This window comes from Erpetoichthys calabaricus (assembly GCF_900747795.2).
Source record: "Erpetoichthys calabaricus chromosome 1 unlocalized genomic scaffold, fErpCal1.3 SUPER_1_unloc_24, whole genome shotgun sequence".
NCBI classification, from domain to species: domain Eukaryota; kingdom Metazoa; phylum Chordata; class Cladistia; order Polypteriformes; family Polypteridae; genus Erpetoichthys; species Erpetoichthys calabaricus.
This window is the reverse complement of record NW_026261590.1, coordinates 1153188-1177555: the sequence shown is the minus strand read 5'-3', so window position 1 is coordinate 1177555 and position 24368 is coordinate 1153188. Positions and strand designations below refer to the sequence as shown.

The 24368-nt window shown below is 40.5% G+C and overlaps 1 non-coding gene and 1 pseudogene across 1 annotated transcript; one reads left to right on the top strand and one right to left on the bottom strand.

The window, feature by feature from the left end:
- The window catches only part of LOC127526389 (zinc finger protein 420-like), a 537318-nt pseudogene that overhangs the window by 25363 nt on the left and 487587 nt on the right, over positions 1-24368 (bottom strand).
- Positions 8612-8683, top strand: trnaq-cug (transfer RNA glutamine (anticodon CUG)). Its single transcript has one exon. It is a non-coding gene; the product is annotated as a tRNA-Gln (tRNA).

The following is a 24368-nucleotide window of genomic DNA, read 5'->3' as shown; positions in this document are numbered from 1 at the left end:
ACACCAAGCACACACTAGGGCCAATTTAGAATCGCCAATCCACCTAACCTGCATGTCTTTGGACTGTGGGAGGACACCGGAGCGCCCGGAGGAAACCCACGCAGACACGGGGAGAACATGCAAACTCCACGCAGGGAGGACCCGGGAAGCAAACCCAGGTCCCCAGGTCTCCCAACTGCGAGGCAGCAGCGCTACTCACTGCGCCACCGTGCCACCCTAGACCATCATAAACGTCATCTTAAAACCGACCCAGTTGTTAATCGCTATGAGCTTCTGGGGCTTCCTCCAGCAGGGACAGCAGCAATCGCCACACAGAACACATTACATTTATGATATTTCAGCTCTCTGCACATTTAGAATCCTTAGGTTTACACTGGATATCACTTTCAGGATGAAATACATTAAAGTATTTATATTACATTTTACAGATAAGTCATTAAGCTCATTTAAACAATGAATACTGTTAATAATTACACATGCGGGGGCGGCACGGTAAAAGAGCGGTAGCGCTGCTGCCTCGCAGAGAGTCACGTCGCTGGTGTTCCCTGCCTGGAGTTTGCGTGTTTTCCTGCTGGGTTTCCACAGTGGGCTCCGGGTTCCTCCCAAATACATGAAGGTTTGGGGATTTGGTGCTGCTAAAATGACGCTAGTGTGTGAGTGTAATTGTGTTCACCTTCCGATGAATTGATGCCCCGTCCAGGGATTGTGTTTCTGTCTCGTGTCCGATGCTTGCTGGATTGGGCGCATCCCCGGATTGAGGGATGTAGTCATTAAACATCCTTTTCAGAGATATTGTGCCAAGGTGTCCTGGGAATTTAATGGATGTTTCAGGCAGTGGCGTAGCTAGTATTCGTGCTGCTTGGGGTGGGACAGTGTCTTAATTTGCACTCTCCAACTTATCTGAATATGTTAACCTATTTAAATAGAAAATTAAAATGACGTATAGAGAAAAATTAAGATACATTTTGCATAGATTCGTTCATATATAGAGAAACAGCAATACTTTTTCACATATAATTATTAATAAGCATCAACTAGACAAGAATATAGTATAGACGCATTGATAAGCCGTGTTCTAATTATTAGTTTCATATAATTATGCTGTGAAAAGCAGTGTAGTGTACCAGTGATAGGTGGGGATGTTTTCTGCTCACAAGGCGAAGCTCTCAATCTACCAGTCGATCTATGTTCCTACCCTCACCTATGGTCATGAGCTATGGGTAGTGACCGAAAGAACGAGATATCGAATACAAGCGGCTGAAATGAGTTTCCTCCGCAGGGTGTCTGGGCTTTCCCTTAAAGATAGGGTGAGAAGCTCAGTCATCCAGGAGGGGCTCAGAGTAGAGCCGCTGCTCCTCCGCATCGAGAGGAGTCAGATGAGGTGGCTCGGGCATCTGATCAGGATGCCTCCCTGGTGAGGTGTTCCGGGCACGTCTAACCGGGAGGAGGCCCCGGGGAAGACCCAGGACACGCTGGAGGGACTATGTCTCTTGACTGGCCTGGGAACGCCTTGGGATTCTCCCAGAAGAGCTAGAAGAAGTGGCCGGGGAGAGGGAAGTCTGGACATCTCAGCTCAAGCTGCTGCCCCCGCGACCCGACCTCGGATAGGCGGAAGAGGATGGATGGATGGATGGATGGATACCATTAGCATTCCATATAGATGATCGATCTGAAATTATCTGGTGTATGTAGCAATGTAGGAGCCATCAGAGAAATATTCACAACAGCAGGAATGGAGGTCACAGTCATAATATCTGTTCCAGTTCTTGTTGCACATAATTTAGCAATTAATGTCTGAACAAATTTTAGAAAACTTCTGGTTTTGGGGCTGGAAAATGTTTTAAGGCTAAGAGAGCAGAAATATTTTCCTTAGAGGGACCAGCAGGGTGAGCCTTGAGCCCATTCTGTTTAATCTGAGAAAGGGGTTTCTCCTCTGGGAGGACACCGGGTGTAATCTGCTCTGCGCTCGGCAGTTTTGCATTAGTGTATAGTCAACAAAAGTCCTCTAACATCATCTGTGAAGAAACACAGTGCCTGTTCTTCCTGAGGAGGGATAGACTCCCATATTTTTGGTCATGCTTGTGACAACAAAAGGAACCTGGAAGTGACGCATTTTATTTTAGATTCTCAGTACCATTTTCTTGAGGTAAGGATAAGTTTCCTATTCACTTGTCTGCTCACAGCAACTGTCACGAGTAGAGTTTTACATATTCCACAGTGACATCACCTATCAATAATTTATTCAAGCCTCTTAGCTTCAGGCTGCATATGTTAATTCTTTTGTCTCTCCAATTCTGTTTCAACAGTGGATTTGTTCTGCTGTGGCTTGTAGCAAATAATTACACAAAGATGCGCAGAGGGGCCATTATAACAGCAAAGCCATCAGTATGGTATGAAATCTTCTGGTATGAGTATGCACATAGCAAAAGGCGACTGTGTGTCTATGAGGAGTTCAGGACATGGAGTGTTCACTCTGGAGTGTCGGTCAGAACACAGGCAAAAGAATTCAGAGTATTTCACACTGCAGCTCAGAAGGAAATTATAGCTTATTTATTGGATGGTATATAAAGAAGTATACATACATGTATATGAGTATGAATGTGTGTAAAATGTGTCCTTCAATTTCGTTGTTCCTTTGTAAAAGTGACAATGACAATAAAGATCTATACATCTAAATTATAAAGTAAAAGCCATTAGTAACTTACACAAAAAATCCACTAGATGTCAATATTGTTCTCAAATGAGTCTGGTTACTAAATTGTCGGAGGTATAAAAAGTAAAGCAATACAGTTTATCAATAAAACCGCATTGGGAGACTTAACGTAAAGTATTGCATTAATATAAAAACAAGAAAATAATGAGGTCAGTAATAACACAGTTCACAGTAGTAATGCCAAGTGAATATTCGAAAGAACTTCTGAAGACCGGCATGCACTGTTTACTCAAATTATATGGTTCATTTGATTCATATTAAGGAAATTGTCTATTAATACAATTCATAATGGTCTATTGTATTTGTAGCAGTCGAGACAATAGCGAAACTATACCTTATGCCGTTTTGCACTATGCCACCTTAAATAAAAGTAATGTTTGATACGTTGTTCTTGTGTTTTATTATATTGAAATGTGATGACATTGTGGCGTTCTTATTATGCATTTATTTTCTTACATTCTCCATATACAAAAATTAACAGACAAACTCATTCTGTGGTAGTGACTTGCTGTAAGAGGTCCAGATGTGAAAATACATGTTGCAAGTTTTTGAAGCGTGCATTACACAGGCCTCGAAGCTCCCGATTCCATCTGATAACGGGGAGGACGACACACGAGCGCATGACGAGTGTGTCTCTAGAAGGCGACGGGAACGTACGGGCTTCATAGTGTCTGAGGTGCGCTGATATATTAAGAACTGAAACATGTCCTGACTGCAGTTGGATGCTTGTATAGTTTTTTTTACATCACTGCAAATTTACATTTTTGAAAAGCAGAGTGGTGCAGCGGAAGTGTGCTGGGCCCATAACCCAGAGGTCGATGGATCGAAACCATCCTCTGCTAACTCTGTTTTTGAACATTAGCATATCTCAGCATTGTATTCTTCACGTGCTATTTACGTAGATCCACTGGTATACGTTAATTTTAAAACCCTATACATTTGAAATATTGTTTTCTCTGGAAAGTGTTTTGTGATCGCACACATTGCTATTAAAAGTACAGAATATATTCATTTTCTGGGTAATATGCTCAGTTCAAAATGACAGATTTTTATCCGCGTCCCGGCTTTAGTCTTTAAACAACGCAATTATATAAGAAAACAAACGAGTACTTACGAAAACAAAATACTTTTTACCTATTTTAATAAAGTGAATGCCTAAACACCGCGGGCATTTTAGTAGTACGATGGTATTGAAACTATGGTCTGATGGTTAGCACTCTAGACTCTGAATCCAGTGATCCGAGTTCGAATCTTTGTGGAACCTGCGTTACGTTTTAAATAAAATTGCTATTGACCAGTTAATAGTCGGTAAAATGATTTCTAATTACGTATATCTGATAAATACGTTAATTGTAACAAGTCTCAGTCATAAACAAAGATAAATATCTAGATAGACTGACACTCGAACTCAGTTTGGCATAGTAACACAGGGGCGCTTTACTTAATGTCGTTCGTTAAAGCAAGCTATTGACTGGAAGATATTTAGCAAAGTAACCTTTTAATGGTTCGCCAATCCTCAAAAAAAATTATTTGTGACACAACAAGTTCCAAAAAAACTTAAATAAAATGCCAGTAGCACGTAGTCGTTCATATACTGTAGATTCAGAAGGCTCAATTAAGAAAGGCTTGCGATAAAGTATAGGCAAAGAGGATAACTACAGTGTGTGCATGTTCAACAGTAAGAGAAGAGATTCTGCAGGTAGATGAGCCTGTGGTGTCCCGGATAACGGGACCAACTGTCAGACAGACCTCAGTTTGTGAGACTTAAGGACCACACCTCTGACGTGGATGTGAACAACACTGGGACACCATAAGGAACAGTCCTGCCTGCTCTTCTCTTCACTCTGTACACCTCATACTATAAATATAGGATCAGGTCATGTTACTTGTGGAATGTCTCAGATGATTCAGCAATTATGGGGTATATAATGATAAGGGGGATGAGACAGAGGAGAGGAGTCAGGTAAACAACTTTGTTTCTTGGTGCAAAGAGAATTGTCTGCATCTCAGAAATCAGCAAAACCAAGGAATTGCTTATTGACTTTTGACACACCAAATAGCCTCTATGTCTGGTCACTAAGCAGGTAGTGGATATAAAGAAAACGAGGTTCTACAAGTACTTGGGGGGCCACATCAATAACTGGGTGGACTGGTCTCAGAACACAGAGGAACTATATAAGGAAGGGCACAGCATGCTCTTTTTTACTTGGGAGACTCAATAGTGACATCCATCACATCTTCTGTGACTCTTTGATAACCAGTATGGTGTGTGTTGGGCTGGTAAGATCACTTCAAGAGAGGCCACTGAATGTACAAGCTAACTAAAAGGGCAGGCTCAGTTATAGGATGCATTCTGGACCATGGAGGTAGCAGCAAAGGAGAGAGGTAAAACAAAACTGAGTGGCATTATGAACAATGCTGCACATTCTCTCCATGACACACTAACACTGAGGCGTTTTCTTTCTTCTTCCTTTTTAGTCATTCTGGTATATGTGTGTATATTTGTATTTATCTGTCTATTTATGTATTTATTCATTTAAAGAGCTTTTATAGAAAGCCAAATTTCCCCTTGGGGACAAATAAAGATCTATCTATCTATCTATCTATCTATCTATCTATCTATCTATCTATCTATCTATCTATCTATCTATCTATCTATCTATCTATCTATCTATCTATCTATCTATCTATCTATCTATCTATCTAAAGAGCAGACAAGCGTAACTGAGGGATGTCCAGCTACTGACATTTGAATACATTTATGATGTTGTTGTTGCAATAATTTGCAGAGCTCTGAATTGTAAGGTTTATTCAGTGAGGCAAAGGCATGTTACTGTGCACTATTTTGTTTCCTAAGTATAAATTCTAAAACTTCACAATTGTACTTTTCCAAACAAAATGTATTTTCCAGATGACTGGATAAGCAGGTTTGAAAGATGGAAGGACGAATGGATGTGATTGGGTAAAGCACGATGCACATAACCACCGACTGTGTTCGGCAACAATTATCCATCCATCCATTATCCAACCCGCTATATTCTAACTACAGGGTGATGGGGGTCTGCTGGAGCCAATCCCAGCCAACACAGGGCACAAGGCAGGAAACAAGGGCGCACACACACACACACACACACACACACACACACTAGGGACAATTTAGAATCGCCAATGCACCTAACTCACATGTCTTTGGACTGTGGGAGGAAACCCACGCAGACACGGGGAGAACATGCAAACTCCACGCAGGGAGGACCAGTGAAGCTGCGCCACCCAGGCAACAATTATGACTTAAAAAAAAAAAAAAAAGATTTTAACTATTGTATGATACACAATGTTTCAATTGAATAATAAATGTATTGCTTTTCTTTTGCCTTGTTATTGTTATACTCTGGTGTCTTTTGTGATTTAGTTATAGTTTTGAACATTTGAGACCTATTTAAATCATTTTATGGCACCGTTAAGTGATCATTTGGTTTACTTTTGTTTTATTTAAATAAAAATAAACTGGATTTGATAAACATCACCCTCTAACGACATGTTGATTATTTATTTATTTAATTTACAAGCAGACAGTAATATCGAGCAGAGTGGCGCAGCGGAAGCGTGCTGGGCCCATAACCCAGAGGTCCATGGATCGAAACCATCCTCTGCTAACAATGTCTTTCTAACCTTTTATTATTCTGTTCACAGCATCAATTGTATCTTCCTGTTATGTAACATTACTTATTTTACAAAGTTGTTGTGCCAATAACATACTGAAATAATGTTTTCCTTTTAAAGCTCCTTGCAATGGAGCATATTGTCAATCGTTTTCTAGACGAGTCTATGCTGCTGGGTACAAGGCGGGACCTCACCCTGGTCATTGTATACCCGCACGTCTATCTGCACTCAGTAAGGGTTTCCCAGGAGAGAATTTTACATTAGATAGATAGTTCCTTTCTAAGTAGTACCTTCTAGTGAGACAACGAAGTAAAAATAAAAACGGCCTTATCCAATGTACAAAACATACACACTGTAGTAACCAGCATTGTCACCCTATGACGGGGATGGAGAGGCGATCGATAGCAGGGTATTCACAGGTGTCCTGAGTTCTACGTTCCTGGAACCCCAGGACAATTCTCGTTATACCTTTCAAGTCCGAGAAGGCTCGAGAACGCTGGTGGAGATTGTCAGGACAGTATAAACACGGCGATGCAAATGATAACGGAGAGACGTGGAAAGGGACACCACACGATCGGTAACACTGTGAGAGTGCAATAGCCCGTCTAGAGAAGTGACTGTTATTTTTACGGAGCGGTTTACATGGCTTTTACAGCGTAGTTTATTTCTGCAAGAAGACTATTGTACATCATTTGTTGTGGAAACAATGCGCCCATTATTTGGCTTAACTCCCATTCGTTATGGGTCTTATAGTCTTTCTATCTCGATGCTCTACAATAATGTATAAAAAATGGGCCTAAAAGAAATAATTTTTGTTGTCGCGTTTTATCTAGAGAAATTCGACACATTTAATACTGTAACGGGATTGGAATGGAATGGAATTTGCCGCTTTACACTCCGATGGGCGCTCCCAGCTGCTTATCTCATTTGCCCACACATAAACACCGCCTGCCCAGTGGCGTCGTTAGGCAGGGGTGTTCCAGGGCTTTAGCCTCCGATCTCAAGCGTGTTGCCCCTAATCTTCGAGAGACGTCCCCCAACATGTTCACAGAAGCTAGACCTATAGCCCCTGATCTTTGAGCCTTGTTTCCCCTGTTCAGCTCTCGGAAAACGGCCGTGGACAGCGCGAAATCATCACGCCACCCCCCCATGCGGTTTTCAATCGGACGCATCTGATAGTAAAAGGTGTATTACAGAGGTAGGGCTAAATTCTCGCGTACCTGTGGACCTATAGCCCCTGATCTTTGAGCCTTGTTTCCCCTGTTCAGCTCTCGGAAAACGGCCGTGGACAGCGCGAAATCATCACGCCACCCCCCCATGCGGTTTTCAATCGGACGCATCTGATAGTAAAAGGTGTATTACAGAGGTAGGGCTAAATTCTCGCGTACCCGGGGTCACAGGTAACGTGTCTGTCTCCCTGTTCCTCCCCTCCGTGAGCCGACCTAATACTCGGGTACACATTAGAGCCACGCAGCCAGGGGGATGGGCTTCCGCAGCGGTGACACGCCCCTCTCAATTTCCGCTCACTAGCGAGGATTTCAAGTCCGCTTCTCCAGGAATCCCATCATTTTGGACTTGGCCTCTCAAACAGTTAGTCCCTCTTATATCCGGACACAGGTATGCTACAATATGTTTCGTTTGCTTCTTATTTTTTACGATTTTTTTAGAACATCTATAATTGCTTTAATTCTAATAATAATTCTTTGCATTTATATAGCGCTTTTCTCACTACTCAAAGCGCTCAGCAATTGCAGGTTAAGGACCTTGCTGAAGGGCCCAACAGAGCAGAGTCCCTATTGGCATTTACGGGATTCGAACCGGCAAACTTCCGATTGCCAGTGCAGATCCCTAGCCTCAGAGCCACCACTCCGCCTTTTGTGCAACATAGGAAATGAACAGGTACTGCCATCCAAAGAGTCTCCTAAGACACTCAGAAAACTTCAAGTGAGCTCAACTATGAGGGAAGGTGAAATGTCACAGGTAGGAACTGCGGAAATTCTCACCAGAGGTAAATAAAAACTCTTAAATGTGTGAAGGTCGTCCCAAATATGAGACGCAAAAATGCAGTGTATGCATCGGGTAAAGATTCCGAGGGCACAGAAGTATTACAAGTATATTTACATTATTAAAAAAAAGCACTGAAAAGTTTTTAGTATGTCAAACGAGCACCTAAAATGTAAATAAACACGTTACAGTGCTTTGCCATTACCGTATTTACTGTAGAAAAGTGCTTAAGACGGTTCCATGGTGTAATGGTTAGCACTCTGGACTCTGAATCCAGCGATCCGAGTTCAAGTCTCGGTGGAACCTGTTTGTCTGTCTTGGTTCATAAAATTCGGGCGCATGAAATAGAGAGACATTACTGTTCGGTGATAAAAGTTCAGAGCGAGATTTAAAAGGACTGTAACTGGTTACTTCACTTGCACACTTCGTGAAAATCTAAGGCAGTTTACTCTGTTTGTGCGTTTTTAAATATCTGCAGTGTGGATAGCGGCTGACAATTTAAATTAATCTGCTTGGGGGGGGACTGTGCAGACCTCCAAATTCTCCTGGAAAGCACTTACTTGCCCTTTGGCTCTCACAAGTGATCAATAATCTGAGGTAGCTAACATCTGTTAATATTAATAATAATTACTATTTGCTAATATTAATCAGCTAATATTTGTGTTCTCAACACCCTCCATCCAAAATCTATAAAGACAATCGGAGAATTATTTACATTGCAGGGATTTCTTTTCTTACCCCGAACGGGGACCATTTCTTTCTCTTTCTGTATTTTCTTCCACATAGAGATATTTGAGGGCACTTTTTTTACATGCACAAATTTAACATGATATGGGCGATTTATGATTTATAAATATGCCACAAGTGTGAAGAATTTAGGAACATTTATTAATTCATACAGATGTCTTATATACTTTGTACAAGAACTTTTTGGGAAGTAATTGTACATTACAGTTTTGAATTATTCATGTTTTTATAAGTTAGGATATGTTCAGTATTTTTCAAATTGAAGTTACCTCTTCACTGTAATGGTATATTTTAATTTGTAACATGACAATGATTTTTGAAGTGAAGCATATTTTTTAAAAAATTCAAAAAACTAAACAGCCTGCTCTTGTGTTTTACAATCGAGCTAATGGGTGGAACGCATATTTGTCATGTTCCTGAGGCATCGTTGTAACAAACAAAAGTAAACTGGAAAAATTTAATTTTACCACAGATTCTTGGTATTATTTAATTAAGGTTAGGCTACAATTCTTGCTTATTTTTCTGCTCACAGTGGGTGTCATAGCTGGTGTTATGGTACCACCATTCCCCTTCTTTCTTCAAATTACAACCCCAATTCCAATGAAGTTGGGACGTTGTGTAAAACGTAAATAAAAACAGAATACAGTGATTTTCAAATCCTTTTCAACTTATATTCAACTGAATACACTACGAAGACAAGGTATCGAATGTTCAAACTGATGAACTTTATTGTTGTTTTGCAAATCTTCACTCCTTTTGAATTTGATGCCTGCAACAAGTTCCAAAAAAGCTGGGACAGGGGCAGCAAAAGACTGGGAAAGTTAAGGAATGTTCAAAAAACACCAGTTGTGAACATTCCACAGGTGAACAGGTGAATTGGAAACAGGTGTTTGTCATGATTGGGTATAAAAGGAGCATCCCCAAAAGGCTCAGTCGTTCACAAGCAAGGATGGGGCGAGGTTCACCACTTTGTGAACAACTGTGTGTGCAAATAGTCCAGCAGTTTAAGAACAACGATTCTCAACATACAATTGCAAGGAATCTAGGGATTTCATCATCAACTGTCCATAATATCATCAAAATATTAGAAAAATCAATATTAGGAGAAATCTCTGCACGTAAGGCTGAATACCAACACTGGATGTCCGTGACCTTCGATCCCTCAGGCGGCACTGCATTAACATCTCAACTTCATTGGACTTGGGGTTGTACATTCTGCTTATTATTTTACTTTTCATCTTCAGTTCCGTTTCTTAAGCAGTTACAGATGCATGCTCAAATTGTATGATTACATTTCCCAAACAGTGCATAGTTTTCACATTATACATTCTGTGTGGTTAATTTACAAAGCCTACAGTGAGAGATTTGGCACGGCAATGATGAGTACACATCAGAGAGTCTTTGTACTTTATACACATAACAATACATCTAAACGGATTACACTGCATTAGTATTTTTAATAAAAGTATTAGATTTTTTTGAAAGAGCCAAACAAAGTGCACATATTACAAAAAATACTCAGAAAATGAAAAGTTCACCGTGTGCAGCACAGCCAAGCTGTGATGAAACCAACTTCTTCTTCTTCTTCTTCTTTGTCTTTTTATGGCAGTTAGCAGACCCACCTATGGTGCATTACTGCCACCAACTGGACTGGAGTGTGGTGCAGAATAAATATGAAGTAATCATGTTTTCAAGGAGAATGGAGGTACAAGAAAATGTTATGAGAGAACAGGCGTCAATGATGTACAATAAATAATATCAAAAACAACCATGAGAAAAGAAAACCTCACTTTACTCGGGTCACAGACTCCAAATACCACTTATCCCCTTGTGGTTTCACAACATGCAAAATGCATTTATATTTTGCTAAAATATTTTAAATACTTCCAGAAAAACTAGCATAGGGCATAAATGTGAAACATATCCATTAGGATTGAGCTTTTCAATTCAACATCTGTCTCTCCACCTCATTCATCCAACAAGGGTCCTGACTGAAGTGACCTGCTTTTGGGTAACGTGTATCAATAACAGAGATTTAAAAAATTATATTTTAAAATTCCAAAGCCTTATCTACAATCTCAACCTGGCTGCCCTTAACTAGCCCAAAAGAAGAAATGAAAATTAACAGTGTACTGAATTATACTTGCTAATTTTAAAGGAAAAAACACCTGAAAAAATGCAAAAAATTGCTTACATACATAACACAAAACAATTATAAGTTACAATTGAAATTTCTAAAAAAAACAAAAAAAAAATCCATTTAGAATTAAAAAAGGTCACATCAAATATAGTTTTTAAGATAGACAGAAAGTGTATTATTTAAATTTTGAATATGGCAATCTTGTTTCACCAGGTTCAGTTTCAGATTTACGTGCATCTGCTCTAAATCAGGAGAAAAGTAAAGCCGAGTGAGCTCACGGTTTGAATCTGAGCGCCCATAGATGTACAGTATATATACAGGTGCTGGTCATAAAATTAGAATATCATGACAAAGCTGATTTATTTCAGTAATTCCATTCAAAAAGTGAAACTTGTATATTAGATTCATTCATTACACACAGACTGATGTATTTCAAATGTTTATTTCTTTTAATGTTGATGATTATAACTGACAACTAATGAAAGTCCCAAATTCAGTATCTCGGAAAATTAGAATATTGGTGAAAAGGTTCAATATTGAAGACACCTAGTGCCACACTCTAATCAGCTAATTAACTCCAAACACCTGCAAAAGCCTTTAAATGGTCTCTCAGTCGAGTTCTGTAGGCTACACAATCCTGGGGAAGACTACTGACTTGACAGTTGTCCAAAAGACGACCATTGACACCTTGCACAAGGAGAGCAAGACACAAAAGGTCATTGCTAAAGAGGCTGGCTGTTCACAGAGCTCTGTGTCCAAGCACATTAATAGAGAGGCGAAGGGAAGGACAAGATGTGGTAGAAAAAAGTGGACAAGCAATAGGGATAACCGCACCCTGCAGAGGATTGTGAAACAAAACCCATTCAAAAATGTGGGGGAGATTCACAAAGAGTGGACTGCAGCTGGAGTCAGTGCTTCAAGAACCACCACACACAGATGTATGCAAGACATGGGTTTCAGCTGTCACATTCCTTGTGTCAGGCCACTCTTGAACAAGAGACAGCATCAAAAGCGTCTCGCCTTTGGACTGCTGCTGAGTGGTCCAAAGTTATGTTCTCTGATGAAAGTAAATTTTGCATTTCCTTTGGAAATCAAGGTCCCAGAGTCTGGAGGAAGAGAGAAGAGGCACAGAATCCACGTTGCGTGAGGTCCAATGTAAAGTTTCCACAGTCAGTGATGGTTTGGGGTGCCATGTCATCTGCTGGTGTTGGTCCATTGTGTTTTCTGAGGTCCAAGGTCAATGCAGCCATCTACCAGGAAGTTTTAGAGCACTTCATGCTTTCTGCTGCTGACAAACTTTATGGAGATGCAGATTTCATTTTCCAACAGGACCTGGCACCTGCACACAGAGCCAAAGCTACCAGTACCTGGTTTAAGGACCATGGTATCCCTGTTGTTGATTGTCCAGCAAACTCGCCTGACCTTAACCCCATAGAAAATCTATGGAGTATTGTGAAGAGGAAGATGCAATACGCCAGACCCAACAATTCAGAAGAGTTGAAGGCCACTATCAGAGCAACATGGGCTCTCATAACACCTGAGCAGTGCCACAGACTGATCGACTCCATGCCACGCAGCATTGCTGCAGTAATCCAGGCCAAAGGAGCCCCAACTAAATATTGAGTGCTGTACATGCTCATACTTTTCATGTTCATACCTTTCAGTTGGCCAACATTTCTAAAAATCCTTTTCTTGCATTGGTCTTAATTGATATTCTAATTTTCCGAGATACTGAATTTGGGACTTTCATTAGTTGTCAGTTATAATCATCAACATTAAAAGAAATAAACATTTGAAATACATCAGTCTGTGTGTAATGAATGAATCTAATATACAAGTTTCACTTTTTGAATGGAATTGCTGAAATAAATCAACTTTGTCATGATATTCTAATTTTATGACCAGCACCTGTATATATGTATATAGATGTATATATGGTTTTGGCAGCCAAGCGCTTTTTTTCCAACCTAGAAGACGTCTCTTGAGATCCGTTTAATCACCTCGTTGATTGCATGTCTTCCAAGGTAGTTTCAATCCCCATTTCCTGCACCGAGTCATCTCCCCTTTTATGAGTGACTGTGTTAGTGGCCGTACTTCGTACAGGTCTGTGAACGCACTGAATACTTGTAACTGGTGTCGCCCGTCGGCTACTTTCGACAGGGAATGGAAGGAATTGTCGAGTAACAAAAATTATTTCTAAGTGATTTCGCATTGAAGAAATAGTAAAAACTTGATCACTTGGGTCAATACCTAAAGAAATACACACAGCAAATACAACTGAGAATACACCAGAATCTGTATGATTTAATTGTTGCTGCGCGTCTTCATAAACTATGGGAGGTTTGTAAGGAAACAGAGCAGCTTCGTTTCCTTCATGCTTTTCGGTGAGGTTGAATTTTTTTATCAGCGTTTAAACTGTCATAGACATGAATTACAGCACCATCATAATAGGTACACACCCAGTGAGTCACTCGTTCAGTAGCTGCAGAAGGTAATATTTGAATATGTTTTGCATTTTGTAGAATGGGCATTATAGGTATGTCAGGAGTCCACATTAGCAAAACCTCTTGAGGTTGGAAAATTGTATGCGCAGCTAAAATTTCGTTGAATTTGCTCATGTGATCTGTTGATAAATAATCATTATTTACCAACTCATTCATTGCAAAATCTGACAGTGGTAAGATCACTCCTTCCATAACACTAAACACAAACACTAAGTAGACACTAACACTAAAAAATAGCAACACCGCCGGGAAGAACACTAAATGAGATAAAGTAAAAGTCTACTAAACTTCTTTATTATAACTGCTTTATTATAGCAGGTGAGGGGACGCTGGCGCACGCTTGTTGTCGCCACTCCTCCCTGTTAACAACACTTTCACAACAAACACAGCAAAATTCGCCTTAATTCTGCACTTTCTTACGCTTGTTTTATTTCGTTTATTGCACATACTAGGGGGCTCCGCCCCCTGCTCGCTTCGCTCGCCAACCCCTGGCGTTGGGACATGAGAAAGAGTCAGATGTATGAATTAGATATAGAATAGTGTGCAGCTTTGGATGATGCCCATAGAAATAACAAATAGAGTGTTTGTCATATATTAATGTTTTATTGGAATATTTCTTTGTATACAACATTAGTAGTAAAGATGGTGTCTTGTCCTTGAATGAGTCTTCCTTGGCATGGATTATTTATAATTTTAACTTTAACGTCAGATGAACATAGAACACGTGAGAAGGCAACATAAAGTTGTCCATGTCCAAAAACGGGTTCAGAGAGGTAGATGCCAACCTTGTCCATGGTTTGTCCTTGTGATTTGTTGATGGTCATGGCAAATGCAGGTTTAATGGGGAACTGTCGGCGTTTCAATGTAAAAGGTAATTCTAGCTCAGAACTTGTAAGGTCAATTCTAGGAATGAGAACAGTATTGTTAGCATGTGATCCTGTAAGAACTGTCGCTTGAATAACATTGCGTGTCATGGTGTTGACGACTAACCGTGTGCCATTGCATAAACCCTGTTTTGTGTTAAGGTTTCTTAATAGCATGATTATTGTTCCATTTTTAAGGGCAAGGTCGTGTTGTGGTAATCTGGCAGGGTTAATAGTGTTCAAATATTCTAAGGGGAAATTTATATGTTCATTGTCGTCATCAGAGTCAACTTTGTCTGAGCTTAGAAAGATCTGTGTCTCTCCAGGAAGTAATGAAATGACTTGGTTATTAATGTGATTAACAGTAATATTTTTTGGACATAATATAGTGCGTTGTGTTAACAGGGGTATTTGGTCTAATGTGATTGCTGTTCCAAATATCTCTTTTACTAAGTTGTCTGAGATAAAGGATTGTGGAATGGAAATAATATCTGGGTGAAGTCCATCTGTATTTGTGAGTGTACCATTTCCCAGTTGTATTAGCCAACTGTTATATTCTGGATCTGGACATCGCATGTTTTGTACCAACTGTATTGTTTTAAAGCAATGCCAATTGTCTGCGTATTTTAAGGTGGACTGAACAATAGCTGAGCGCATGGCATGTGGAACAATAGCTAAGCATTGTCTAAAATCTCCTCCTAATAAAAGAACTTTTCCTCCAAAGGGAATATTATTATTCATCAACGTTTGTAGAAGTTTATCAATGGTGTTGAGTAAGTGACTGGATGCCATTGTACATTCATCAATAATTATCAGTTTTGCAAGACGGATGTCTCGGGCATTGCTACTGTGAATGTTCATAGTGGATACTGATGTCTCTGTGATTGGGACCGGTATTTTGAATATTGAGTGACATGTACGACCATTTATTAACAGATTTGCTGCCACTCCGGTTGTAGCAGATGCGATAATTATCTGTTGTCTTGCAGCAAAGAAATGTATAAGTGTTTCATAAAGGTATGTTTTTCCGCTTCCTCCAGGGCCGTCAAGAAAGAAGCATTTGGGTATAGGGCTGTTGTCCTCCGTGGCATGAATAATTTGTTGAAAAGCATCAGATTGTAATTCATTTAAAGAGGAAAGCATAGTTTGTGCAATTCGTTCTTCTTGTTGTAGATCAATAGGTGTGTAATTTATATCCGGTAAGGAATCTGGAACATTTGGTAAATGGAAGTTTTCCAATGTATACCCAAGGAGTATAAGAGCCAATCGAATGTCGTGTAGTGCATAGGCTTCACAGTCGATGCAGGAATCATTAGTATCATGAAGTTTGTGGCAAATATCTTCAATCATTCCCATTTTGTTTGTATTCCAGAGGGTCAAAGGATCTGATGGTGATGAGAAGGCACAGATATAAGCAAATAGTTGTCGAACTTGACATGGCATTGAATAGGATATCGCATCGTGTAGAGTTTTTTGCCAAATTGTATCATCTAATAAATATCCTTTGTCATTTACCGCCTGTTGGAATGTCTGACAGAGTTTGATGGTGTAGCCATCTTGTACAGTTCTAATGTCGTGAAATGATGTAGCTCCGGTTTCATGTTGAAGAAGTAATCGAAGGTAAAACCTTTCAGGTTCTTTAATACTGACAGTGTACATTCGTCCTATGACATTATCACCGTGGTGATGTCGTTTTCTCCAGAAATTGCCATTGTCAATCCAAACATAGTGAACAGGTATTTCCCAATATTTCCAACGGTGAGCGTTGGGATCGTTTTGATTGAGTTTAAACCACGCGGTTAGTTTAGTATCTTTTGTGGCTGCTCTCTTTGCTGCTTGTGCCTCATGACCTGCATGAAAACAGACAGTTTGTTCGTTCTCCAAATGAACTGGTAAGCGACATATTGTGTGGCTCTGATGGTGCATAGGAAAGCAAAATATTCTCCAAATGGCCTCCGGAGCACTGACGTACCGTGAATCAACATACATTCGAGTTTCATCGTGATCATTTGTTTCAGATATGGAGACATTAGCACAATCGTGTCCTTTGTATACGTATTTGAATAGATATTTAACGCTTTTTACTGTAGCGCAGATCTCCACATTTATATGGCAGTTGTAGCGTAAACATAAATAAGGATTGTATGGAACGACCCAGCTGTTGTCAATTGAATGACCTGGACGAATTTGTAATTGAGTTGTCTTTCGTCTTCTATATTTAGGGTATCCATTTATATTACCAAGTGTAACGTCTTGGAAGTCTTTGGGGAAGCCTTTTGAACATTTGCCATTAAGCATACATGGACTGTTTGGATTTGTAGGGCCACATGGTGAATGAATCATATTCTTTATAACAATTTGAAAAAGGCGTGGAGAGGTGTCACGGTGTGGAATTTCAGCTTTGACTATTTTATCGATGTCAGATTCAGTGCGTATTTTGGAATCCTCATCAAGTATTAGTAATATATGGGCGTGTGGTAAACCTCTCTTCTGAAACTCGATAACGTGGATAATGGCTGTGACAGTTCCAAATAGAGATTTTTGTTTGATATCTTGTAGGAGGTTATTCAGTTTAAGTTTAAAGACTCTTGCAACTAAATCAGGACGATGTTCAACTCTCTGCCACGGCTTAAGATTATTTGTAATTTCTGTCCATTTAGGATTGCAGGTCATAGTGATAAACAGATCTGGTTTTCCAAATTTTCTTACGATAGCCATGGCATCTTGGTAATGTTGTTGCATATTGCGTGGGCTGCCTTGAAAGGATGATGGTAGAATAACAGGTTTTCCAGCAGGGTGCTCCATGACGTCAGCATCCCGATTAATGTAGTCCAGCAGCGATTTGTATTTATCGGCTCTAAGTGAAGGCTGGTTGTTTTTTATCCACTGCAGATCATTTGATTCCGCTCTAACATAAACGTCAACGATGTATTGTTGAGTCAGCTTTCCTGCATTGAGTAATGGATTAAAGTCGTCCCTTACTGAGAGTCTGTAGGAGAAATATTCTTTCATGGATACACGTGATCGTCTCTGTGCCTGCTGTTTTTTAATTCTTGAAATTGTAGCACTCCATCCTTCCTGTCCAGTTGGAAATAATATGGGGTATGTTAAAGTATCAAGAAGCGGAAAGCAAATGTCTATGCGTTTGAATGTAGGTGTGTTGTTTTTATCAGGATGTAAATGTAGAACAATATCTCTGTGAAATGGAGGCTCACCATCTTTACTTTGAAAGACAATTGCCACTTCATTAACGACGGGCAGATTGTATCGTCTTGGATCTTGTTCTTTGTCCTTTATCAAGACCAAAGCAATTGTAGTTGCCGCTATACCTTCTGCATTTGCTTTTGTATTTGCCTCCTTTTCAACTTCATGTAGCATTTTTATAGACTTAGCTAATGGGTGATTGTTTATGACATGAGTGACGTTTCTCATTATAAGCTCTGTGCATTGTTTGTTTTCAGGAAGGTTCATGCGTTGATAGATCGCCTCATCCGGATCTAGGATGTAGATTTGTGCATATTTGCGTTGTTGATTTGTTTCAGGGTGCACTGTTCCAATGCGATGCAATATTTGTCCACATATGCGAAAGCAGTATGGGCCATTGCCTTTTGGTGGCCTGATATTTACTCCGGTATATGCAAAAGCAAATGAACTATTGTAGGATCTAATGCAGTTCATAAAGTTTTTACTTTCAGGCACATCGTTAGTTAGAAGCTTCTTTAGATATTCAGGATATGAATGTAAAGGAGGCAGTGTAATCTGACCTTTTTGACAACAACGTGTAAATTCATTATTTGTATTGCCAGTTGTTTCTTCTGTGAAGTTAAGTGAATGACAATGATTGCAAATGACATTCATTAATCCCAATGAATTTTCCTCAATAGTGGATTCCTTATTGAAGGCGTTTTCAGCCAATTGTCGTAAGCGTTTAACAGGTGCGTGGCGTTGATGACCGCGACGGGCATGTTTTGCTTTTTGCGGTTGCTTGCCTTTTTGTTGCATGTCCATTATTTGTGACGCGCCATTTTTTTCTTTTTTTTTATTCGCCTCGGCTTTGCGCAAAGTCCGTTTCAGTCTACGCCGTGCATTGTTTGTATCGAGCCTTGTCCGTTTTTGTATGTCGGTCATTTGAGCTTTGCGCTTTTCGCGTCTTGCTTTTTTTTCTTCTGTCAGTTCATTTGCGCGTTGTTCACGTCTCCATTCATTTATTCTGTCTCTTCGCTCCCTTTTTTGTATGTCTGACACGCGAGCTCTTTCGGTTTGTAATCGTGCTTCTTTCGATGCAGCATTTTGACACGTGCGCTGAATGCGTCTACGTTCATTGTGTCTGTCCATTTGGGCACGTCTCTGTAACGGTGTCACTTGTGCTTTCCTTTTTTCGATCCGAGACATTTTCTCTCCCGGTGTTTCAGAAGCGCGTTTTATGCGCCGCCGTCTATTTTCTTGTTTCTTTCGTGTACGTGTGTTTGTTCCTGTTATCCTTTCCGAATCGTTTTGTACCCGTGAGCGTGTATTCATGACTTGTTTCTTTCTCAGCATGCGAAATATGGATAAGTAATAAGGAGAGTCGCACTCACTGTTAATATGTATCCTTTTCTGCAGTTGAACGGTTAATAGTGCTTTATTGAAAGGACATACACCTATGCTGACACCTATGCTGTCTAGTGTGAAGGTGCTGACGTTCACTTTCGAATATGTGGCTTTGGGTGTCACTTCTTATGGATGTGTGGGGGGGATCGTTGTTGCGCGAGCATTTTGTTTCTTTTTGTGTTCCTGTGTCTTGTTTGAATCCCCCTCTTTGTGTGTGTCCCGTCCCTTGCTTGTAGGGTCTGTGGGGTGGTTTTGTGTTCTTTTTTTTGGTCTTCCATGGGCTTGTTGAATCCCCCTCTTGGTCCCGTGCCTGTTTTGGGGGGCATGGTCGTGCCTTGCTATTGTGCGCTCGTCTGTTCTTTTTTTTGGTGTGTTTAGTTTCGTGTGCAATGTGTTTCGTGCTTTCCCCGCGTTTGAGTACTCTTTTATGTGCCTTTTCCTTATTTTGGTGCTTGTTGAGCCTCATTTTTGTGACTCCTTTCTGTATGAGCTCACTCCTGTTTTCTGTGCTCTTGTACGCCTCTCGCGGCCCCTCAGCCGCCTTTGTCGCCCTCTTTTGTCCGCCTTTCTCCGACTCTCGCGGACTCTTTTTGCGCCTGCGTCTCTCGCGGACCCTCATCCGCCTCTCTCGCCCTCTTTTGTCCGCCTTTCTCGGCTCCTCAGCCGACTCTCGCGGACTCTTCGTTGCGCCGGCGTAGTACGTCTTTTTGCAGCTACGGCCCATGGCCGGATGTGCCTGCGTCCATCATCCGGTTTAGCATTCTCGGTTAGTAACTCTCGCGGACTCTTTTTGCGCCTGCGTCTCTCGCGGACCCTCATCCGCCTCTCTCGCCCTCTTTTGTCCGCCTTTCTCGGCTCCTCAGCCGACTCTCGCGGACTCTTCGTTGCGCCGGCGCAGTACGTCTTTTTGCAGCTACGGCCCATGGCCGGATGTGCCTGCATCCATCATCCGGTTTAGCATTCTCGGTTAGTAACTCTCGCGGACTCTTTTTGCGCCTGCGTCTCTCGCGGACCCTCATCCGCCTCTCTCGCCCTCTTTTGTCCGCCTTTCTCGGCTCCTCAGCCGACTCTCGCGGACTCTTCGTTGCGCCGGCGTAGTACGTCTTTTTGCAGCTACGGCCCATGGCCGGATGTGCCTGCGTCCATCATCCGGTTTAGCATTCTCGGTTAGTAATATGGATTAAGCCAAATCCATGCAATTCGAGTCAGCTGTATCCACGAACTATACGTACAATAAACGAAATAAAACAAGCGTAAGAAAGTGCAGAATTAAGGGGAATTTTGCTGTGTTTGTTGTGAAAGTGTTGTTAACAGGGAGGAGCGGCAGCAACAAGCGTGCGCCAGCGTCCCTTCACCTGCTATAATAAAGCAGTTATAATAAAGAAGTTTAGTAGACTTTTACTTTATCTCATTTAGTGTTCTTCCCAGCGGTGTTGTCGTTTTTTAGTGTTAGTGTCTACTTAGTGTTTGTGTTTAGTGTAATGGAAGGAGTGATCTTACCACTGTCAGATTTTGCAATGAATGAGTTGGTAAATAATGATTATTTATCAACATATCACATGAGCAAATTCAACGAAATTTTAGCTGCGCATACAATTTTCCAACCTCAAGAGGTTTTGCTAATGTGGACTCCTGACATACCTATAATGCCCATTCTACAAAATACAAAACATATTCAAATATGACCTTCTGCAGCTACTGAACGAGTGACTCACTGGGTGTGTACCTATTATGATGGTGCTGTAATTCATGTCTATGACAGTTTAAACGCTGATAAAAAATTCAACCTCACCGAAGAGCAGCTTCGTTTCCTTCATGCTTTGTTTCCTTACAAACCTCCCATAGTTTATGAAGACGCACAGCAAGAATTAAATCATACAGATTCTGGTGTATTCTCAATTGCATTTGCTGTGTGTATTTCTTTAGGTATTGACACAAGTGATCAAGTTTTTACTATTTCTTCAATGCGAAATCACTTACAAATAATTTTAGTTACTCGACAATTGCTTCCATTCCCTGTCGAAAGTAGCCGACGGGCGACACCAGTTACAAGTATTCAGTGCGTTCAAAGACCTGTAAGAAGTACGGCCACTAACACAGTCACTCATAAAAGGGGAGATGACTCGGTGCAGGAAATGGGGATTGAAACTACCTTGGAAGACATGCAATCAACGGGGCGATTAAACGGATCTCAAGAGACGTCTTCTAGGTTGGGAAAAAAGCGCTTGGCTGCCAAAACCATATTATATATATATATATATATATATATATATATATATATATATATACATATATATAAATAAAAATGTAAATGTTCGTTTGTTCAAAACCTTAAATCTCCGAAAGTTCTTCACCGATTGCTTTGAAATTTTGACACAACGTTGCATTCGAATACGCGCGTGTTTTTATATACATATTATATAGATGTCACACCTGTGACAGGTAAAAACATGCTTTATTTGAAAACACAGCGCCATCTGTTGGACATAAAAGCAACACACGCTATACTAAATATTTTACGATTCTATTCCAATGTTTCGATCAAATACATTTGTAAGTACGTGAATAAAGGCAGCAACGTGGCAGTTTTTGGCGTGCAACCAGAAAGAATTGATAGGAATGCGGTCATACATATCGATGAAATTGCACAGTATTAGGCTGGAAGATACATAAGCAGCAATGAAACTGTATGGCGAATTCTTTCATTTCCCATACATGAACGAAGTCCAGATGTTGTTCACTTAGCAGTACATCTAGAAAATGGACAACGCGTTTATTTCACAGCTGCAAATGTGCAACAAATAGCCCTGAATCCACCAGCTACGTTAACTGCTTTCTTTACGTTATGTCAAAATGATGTATTTGCGAAAACACTGCTGTATTCGGAAGTGCCTACATATTACATATGGAATGGGAGTAGAAAATCATTTGAACAACGCAAACGAGGAGAGCGAGTCAACGGACAACCTGGCATATTCAAAGAAACTACGATAGGCAGACTGTACACCGTGCATCCCAATCAAGATGAATGCTAATTTGTTCACATGCTGTTGGTAAATGTGCCCGGTCCAACGTCTTTCCAGCAATTGAGAATTGTCAACGGCGTTACACATGCCACTTTCCGAAGTGCATGTCAAGCTCTGAATTTATTGGAGAACAACTGACACTGGGATGTATACATTAATGACGTGTGCAACACGTCACATCCAAATCAAATTCGTGCATTGTTTGCAATCATACTGACCGCCTGCTCTCCTTCATCTCCAACACAGTTATGGGAGAAATATAAATCGCACTTGGCTGAAGATATTTTCCGTCGAATACGCAAGTAAAATTCAAATATAAACATGGATTTCACAGCAGAAATCTACAACTAAGTGTTGATAATGATTTAAGATTTGCGCTTAGAAATCGCGAACAAAGTTCTCAATCAATTGGGAATGCCATCACTGAATCGATCTGCTGCTGCTTCGTTCGATGTAGAATTGCGTCGTGAACAAAACAACAACACGGGTGATCTTTTGTCGTATGTGCAATCAAATATTCCTAAGCTAATGCTTCAGCAAAAAGGCATTTACAATCAAATAATGCAAACTGTCAATAACAGGCTTGGAGAAATCTGGAAATTGGGAACGGAAAGGTGCCGGTTGATCTGACCTCAGGATGAATTTCATTGCCTCATAACTTCTGCAATTTAGTGACGTCAAAAGAAGAATTGGTTGAAAAAGTATTTCCCAATATTCAAACCAATTATAAGAATCACGACTGGCTGAGTGAACAAGCTATTCTTGCGGCCAAAAACAAAGACGTCTACAAACTTAACAATATTATTCAGTCTAACATTCTGCACAGACAATGGAACAACAAAAAATATTGCATACCCACAAGCATTGTGAAATTAAACATATTAGAAACGTGCGCTCTCTCTTTTCTTTCTTTTCCATTTTACCAGACTGAGCCACAGCAACGTGTGGCCGGGTACAGCTATATACAGGGTATATATCTATATCTATATATCTATATATGTATACACAAACACACACATATATATACATACACATATACATCTATGCTAATAAAACACAAAGCCCTTACTGACTCACTCATCACTAACTCTCCAACTTCCCTTGTAGGTAGAAGGCTGAAATTTGACAGGCTCATTCCTTACAGCTTACTTACAAAAGTTACGCAGGTTGCATTTCGAAATTCTACACGTAACGGTCATAACGGTCGACAATGTCCGCCATCTTAAACTTTCTTATCTATGGCCCCATCTTCACGAAATTTTGTAGACGGCTTCCCTGTGCTAACCGAAACCGATGTACATACTTATTTCGGTGGTATGACACCACTGCTGGGGCCATATTGAACTTTGCAACGGTCTTTGTTATTTAATGGGCCCATCTTCAAGAAATTTGGTACGTGGGTACCCAACGCTAACTGAATCCTAATTATGTGCATATATACGTCCATAGCCTGCAGCTCGGTCCACACTCTGAATCCTCCAGGCACTCCTGAGCATAATCTAATTTTGAAGGTTGGGGCACCAATAATGTTACTGAGAAACTTACAGCCACCGAAACTTTGTAATTGCACGAGACTTCAGGTCACATGCCTGCAAAAGAACCTAATTGAGGCAACTATTTTTACTGGCGGTGGCTCAGAGGAGAGAGTTTTTATTCCTCACATCCCCGTTATACCCTTTGATCTCCCATTTCAATTCAAATGCCTCCAATTTCCAGTAAGGCTCTGCTTCACAATGACAATTAAGTCTCAGGGACAGACCTTACAAAAGGTTGGAATTGATTTGATGCAAGATTGCTTTTCACATGGCCAACAATAGGTTGCATGCTCAAGAGTAAGCTCAGCGCACAGCTTGGTCATATTACAACCGGAGGGGCGAATTGACAACGTGGTATACAAAGAGATCCTTAACAAATAATTATTGGTACATTTTCCCTCAGTTTATTATTTAAAATTTTAAAGCAGTACTTCACTGCTGCGAAGCGCGGGTATTTTGCTAGTTTTCAATAAAACTTGCATTTTTTAAGATAAATGGAGAGTCAGAACTTTTGAAGCTCAGTATTCTAAAACCACGACTGACAGCTAGAAGCTTGTTATTCTGAGGACCTAACCTTAAGTGTGTG